Genomic DNA, 6,000 nt, shown 5'->3' with positions numbered 1-6,000 from the left:
ATTTGGATTTATGATTTTGCTGGAATGGTTTTCGGTGCCATGTCGCATTTGCAATGCACTGGAGGGACCAAAACAGTGGAAACCCACCAAAAGTGACCCCATTTTGGAAAAACCTTCAAGGAATTTTTCTAGGGGTAAAGTGAGCATTTAGACCCCACGGGTCTTTTGCAGAGTTTATTAGAATTAGGGCGCGAAAATTAATATCAAAATTTTTTCCACTAAAATGTTGCATTTTCTCATTTTCACAAGGGATAAAGGAGGAAAAAAACAACCATTTTTTTATAAAGCAATTTCTCCCAAGTACGGAAATACCCCACATGTGGTCATACGTTTTTTCATTAGAAATGAATTAACCCTTTCAGGACTGATCCATTTTTTGCTTTCATATTTTAGATTTTCACTCCCCGCTTTCCAAGAGCCATAACTTTTTTATTTTCCCATCAATAGAGCGGTGTGAGGGCTTATTTGTTGCGGGACAATCTGTAGTTTTCATTGGTACCATTTTGGGGTACATGTGATTTTTTTTGATCACTTTTTATTCAATTTTTTTGCAATCCTGAGCAAAAAACAGGAATTCTGACACCGTTTTTTTAGGTTTTTTTTTTGCGGCGCTCACCGTACGCAATAAATGACATTTTTAATTTATTCTGCGGGTTGGTACGATTACGGCGATACCATATGTATATAGGTTTGGTCCTTTTTTTTAGCGTTTGCGCAATAAAATGACTTATTTATAAAAAAATACATTTCTGTGTCACCATATTCTGAGAGCCATAATTTTTTAGTCAAAAAAGCTGTGTAAGGGCTTGTTTTTTGCGGGACGGATAGAAGTTTTTATTGGTACTATTTTCGGGTACATGCGACTTTTTGATCACTTTTTATTCTTTATTTAGGGAGCGGTGGTGACCCAAAAAATTGCGATTCTGTCGTAGTTTTTTATTGATTTTTTTTGGGGTGTTCATCGTGCGGGAAAAATAACATCATAGTTTTATAGTTGGGTTCGTTACGAACGCGGCGATACCAGATATGTGTACTTTTTTAACGTGTTCATTTTTTTTCTATAATAAAAGTCTTATTATAGGAAAAAAAGCATTTAGTGTTTATAGAACTTATAACTTTTATTTTTACACTTTTTTTAAAACATTTTTATTACTTTTTTTTACTTTTTTAACTTGTCCCACTAGGGGACACTTAGTCTTGCAGCTTTGATCGCTGCTAGAGTACATTACACTACACACGTAGTGTAATGTACTCTAACTGTCATTGTGACGTGACTGTCACACTGACAGGAAGCAGAGGAGGAACGGCCGGAGGCTGTTCCTCCGAGGCTTCCGTGCATGGCAACCCGGAGGTCATTATCTGACCTCCGATTGCCGTGACAAGCATCGGTAGCCCCCACGATCATTTCGTGGGGGCTGCTGATGTGCTTCAAACCACTTAAATGCGGCGACGGCAATCCGTCGCCGCACTTAAGGGGTTAAATGCCGAAATCAGCGGCGATGGTCCGCTGTCCGGCAAGACTGATGTCTCAGCTGTCGGGGACAGCTGTCAGCGCGGGTCTGTCACTCTGTGTTTACACAGAGTGACAGTTTGAAATGCGGACGAAAATGTACGTCATGGTGCGGGAACTAGCAGCGTACCATGACGTACATTTTCGTCCTTGGTCGTTAAGGGGTTAAAGAGGCTTTGTTACCAGTTTATAAATGCCCTATACCCTACCTAATCTGATAGACTCTGTAATATAGATAACAAGTGGTTTTTATTTTGAAAAACTATCATTTTTTTAGCAAGTTATGAACAATTTTAGATTTATGCTAATTAGTTTCTTAATGCGTTTTTTTACTTTTGACCAAGTGGGCGTTGTAAAGAAGAGTGTATGACGCTGACAATCGGCGTCATACACTTCTCTCCATTCATTTCCATTTGTACTCACATCACAGCGTGATCTCACGAGATCACGCTGTGCTGTCACATACACCCACATTAACTTTACTGAAGTGTCTTGAGTGTGAATAGACATTGCCTCTAGCCAGGATGCAATGTCTATTCACACTCCCGACACTTCGGTAAAGTTTCTGTGGGACTTACTCACAGCACAGCGTGATCTCGCGAGATCACGCTGTGCTGTGAGTACAAATGGACATGAATGGAGAGAAGAGAATGACGCTAATTGGTCAACACCATGCACTTCTCTTTACAACGCCCACTTGGTCAAAAGTTAAAAAAAACGCCCAGTTGGGCATGAAGAAACTAATTAGCATAAATCTAAAATTGTTCAGAACTTGCTCAAAAATGATCATTTAAAAAAAAATAAAGACCACTGTTGTTATCTACATTACAGCACTGATCAGATTATGTAGGAGATAGGACACTTATAATCTGCTGACAGAGCCTCTTTAATCCCCTTGTCACTTCTCTGCCTTGGGTACAATAGCAATTTATCCTTGAGCTGAAGACCTAAGTGATATGAAATAAACTGGTTACTATGGGCATGCTATCTAACAAGGCTGTTACGCTCCATAGCAACCAATCTAAGAACTCAGTGCTTCATTGTCCAGGATTAGAGAAAAGGGTCTGCTTTTTTCTTTTCCATGAAATGAACCACGTCTGTTAATGGGTGCTGTCTGGTACTGCAGTTTAGTCCCATTCACTTAAACGGAGTTGAGCTGCAATACCAGACACAGCCTATGGACAGATGTGCCGTTGTTTGTAGAAATAAAGCAGACCCTTTCTTTTAATCCTGAACAATCCCTTTAAACTGAATAGGCAAGGTGCTGAAAGCAGAGAGGGGTAAAGCTCCATTTACACAAGCACATTTTCTCAAGTATTTATATACAACCTTATTGTCTCAATAATCGTTGAAAACTCATAGTCTTGTCCCTATTTTAAAAAAATAGAAGGAACACCACTTTAAAGGGGCTGCCAGTCTTTAAAAATTGTGTGCATTTGGTTTAATTGCATTAAGATTAGTAATTTACTAATGTACTGTCTGTAGCTGAAATGCCTCTTTAAGACGATCTCACGTGCAGTTAAATGACTATGTTCATGGTGTTTATCTCCTGCTTGTGTGACATTCTGTGTACACTGAACATGTGGTTATCTCCACTCAACCCCCTCCCTGTAATACGGGACCTCACACATCACATTCTTTTCATTTCCACTGCACCTTGCTCTCTCTCCCCTCCCTCCCTGTCTCTGGAGGGATCGTGTTTCACATGCTGGGCAGCAGAATCTAGAAGCAGGACAGCAGAGCTGTGTCTCATTAGCAGACAGTGTTACAAGGTGTAGGGTAGTGCTGAAATTATTCAGAGGGGCATACAGGCAGCTGTAAATAGTGGCAATGTCTGTGGGGGGGGTGAGGAATAATGGGAACTGTAGTCCTTCCCATTGATAATCCCACCCACAGCAAGCCCTAGCAAAATGAAAACAACAGTGTTGCACAGTGCTGGGCAACATAATGAAAAGGAAAAATTACGTCTTCTGAGCTATGGTGGCATCATCTGGTGACCATTTAGAAACATTTGTATTTTTATAAGCTCAGAAAACCATTTTAAAGTCATACTTTATATGATTTTGTGACAAAGGATTGTTAGTTTGTTCTCCATAAAGAGTGTGAGTAACTATGGGTATCAAAATGGAAAGTTTATTTGTTTTGGTTTCCAAAGACGATATCTTCCATTCCATAAGAACATGTAGGAACAGACATACTTTCTGGATGTGTTATACTGCAGTAGTCGCTGGTACTTAATTGCTTTGCTTACACTATATTCCACAGGGGATGTAAGTGATAGCGGTTTGTCTATATTCATATACTCTTATCTATGCCGTATCCAACAACAGAGCAAACCCAACATGCCTTTGCCTGTGTTAATGATCTCTATCACTCCCAATGTGTCACATTAGTTCAGCGCCTTCAGTCACCTCACATTACTAATTGCTGCTGCTGGTTTGGGTGGCCGCGCTGAGAGACAGTTTGTGAGTGCAGAATGACATTTTTATTTTAAATTAGACCAGTCTTTCGACATGTCTTCTAATCTATTTTCTGAGAAGACTATTAGTCTCTGTCTGTAAGTTATGAATTCCCAACTACATTTAGGAATACAGCTATGATAAATGGACCAAACGTCAGAAACTAATACAAAGCTACAAAGTAACCCATGCATCTAATATATACTGTATGTACAGTCGCGGACAAAATTGTTGGAAAACCCACAATGGTCACTGAAACAACTTGAAACTGACAAAAGTAATGACATATTTTAATTTATTGAAAATCAACTAATGTAAATCAGACATTGCTTTTGAATTTTGGTTCAACAGAAAATTAAAAAAACAAAACAAAACAAAAAAATGAATGAAACTGGCCTGGACAAAAATGATTATACCCTTCACTTAATATTTTGTTGCGCAACCTTTTGAGGCAATCACTGCACACAAACGATTTGTGTAAGTGTATAACACGCAATGTTTTCAGTTGTATTTCCGGGCGTTTACGCCTCGAAAAACGCCTGAAAAAACAGAAGCTGAACACTAACAAACATCTGCCCATTGAAATCAATGGGAAAAACAGCATTTAGTTTATACTTGGCTTTTTATGCCGCTGTTTTAAAAAACGGAGCGTAAGGCCCTGTTCACGCAGAGTTTTTTGACACGTTGTTTGACGCGGAAACCGCGTCGGAAAATGCACCAAAAAACTGTAAAAAAACGCTTGCGGTAAAAATAAGCAACATGCCCTATCTTCGGGCGTTTACGCCTCTGACCTCCCATTGACATCAATGGGAGGCAGAGAAAGCGTATTTCGCTGCGTTTTTGCCCGTGGCACTCAATGGGCGTGAGCGAAAAACGCGGCAAACGGCATGCAGGCAGATGAAAATCTGCATCAAAATTCCATTGAACTCAGCCTCAAAAGACGCTCCGTAAAAAGAAGTAGCATGTTACTTCTTGAGGCGTTTTTTGGAGCGGATTTTCCATTGAACACTATCAAAAACGCCTCAAAAACAGCTCCAAATTTAAAGAAGCTTAATTTTCAGCTTCAAAAACGCCTGAAAATCAAATTTTCAGACGGTTTTTGTTAAGTGTGTGAACATACCCTAAGGGTATGTTCACATGATTAACAAAATACGTCTGAAAATACGGAGCTGTTTTCAAGGGAAAACAGCTCCTGATTTTCAGACGTTTTTTGAGCAACTCGCATTTTTCGCTGCGTTTTCTACGGCCGTTTTTGGAGCCGTTTTCTATGAGAAAACGGCTTCAAAAACGTCCCAAGAAGCGTCCTGCACTTCTTTTGACAAGCCGTCATTTTACGCGCCGTATTTTGACAGCGACGCGTAAAATGACAACTCGTCTGCACAGAACATCGTAAGACCCATTGCACGCAATGGGCAGATGTTTGCCGACGTATTGGAGCCGTCTTATCAGGCGTAATTCGAGGCGTAAAACGCCTCCATTATGTCTGAAAAGAGGTCTGTGAACATACCCTAACTCTCAATGAGATTCTGCACCTGTCCACAGGTATTTTGGCCACTTCTCGTGAGCCCCTGCTCCAGCGGTCTCAGGTTTGGAGGGTGCCTTCCCCAGACTGCAGGTTTCAGCTCCTTCCACAGATGTTCAATAGGATTTAGATGAGGGTTCATAGAAGGCCACTTCAGAATAGTCCAATGCTTTGCTCTTAGCAATTCTTGGATGTTTTTAGCGGTGTGTTTTGGGTCATTATCCTGTTGGAGGACCCATGACCTGCGGCTGAGTCCTTGATAGTCTTGGGATTTCATTTTACCCTGCACAGCTTCAAGACACCCTGTGCCAGAAGCAGCAAAGCAGCCCCAAAACATTACTGAGCCTCCTCCATGTTTCACAGTAGCTACAATGTTCTTTACAGTGACTTTACCCTACAAAATAAGACATAGATTGAAAAACCAAACTGATCCTAAAACATAACACTTTCTAAATACTATTAATATATTATTATTGTATTCCGTTTTTTTCGTTTTCTTTCATCTTCTT

Source organism: Rhinoderma darwinii, chromosome 3 (assembly GCF_050947455.1).
Source record: "Rhinoderma darwinii isolate aRhiDar2 chromosome 3, aRhiDar2.hap1, whole genome shotgun sequence".
In the NCBI taxonomy this organism is placed as follows: Eukaryota; Metazoa; Chordata; class Amphibia; order Anura; family Rhinodermatidae; genus Rhinoderma; species Rhinoderma darwinii.
Note: the sequence above shows the minus strand (reverse complement) of the source record.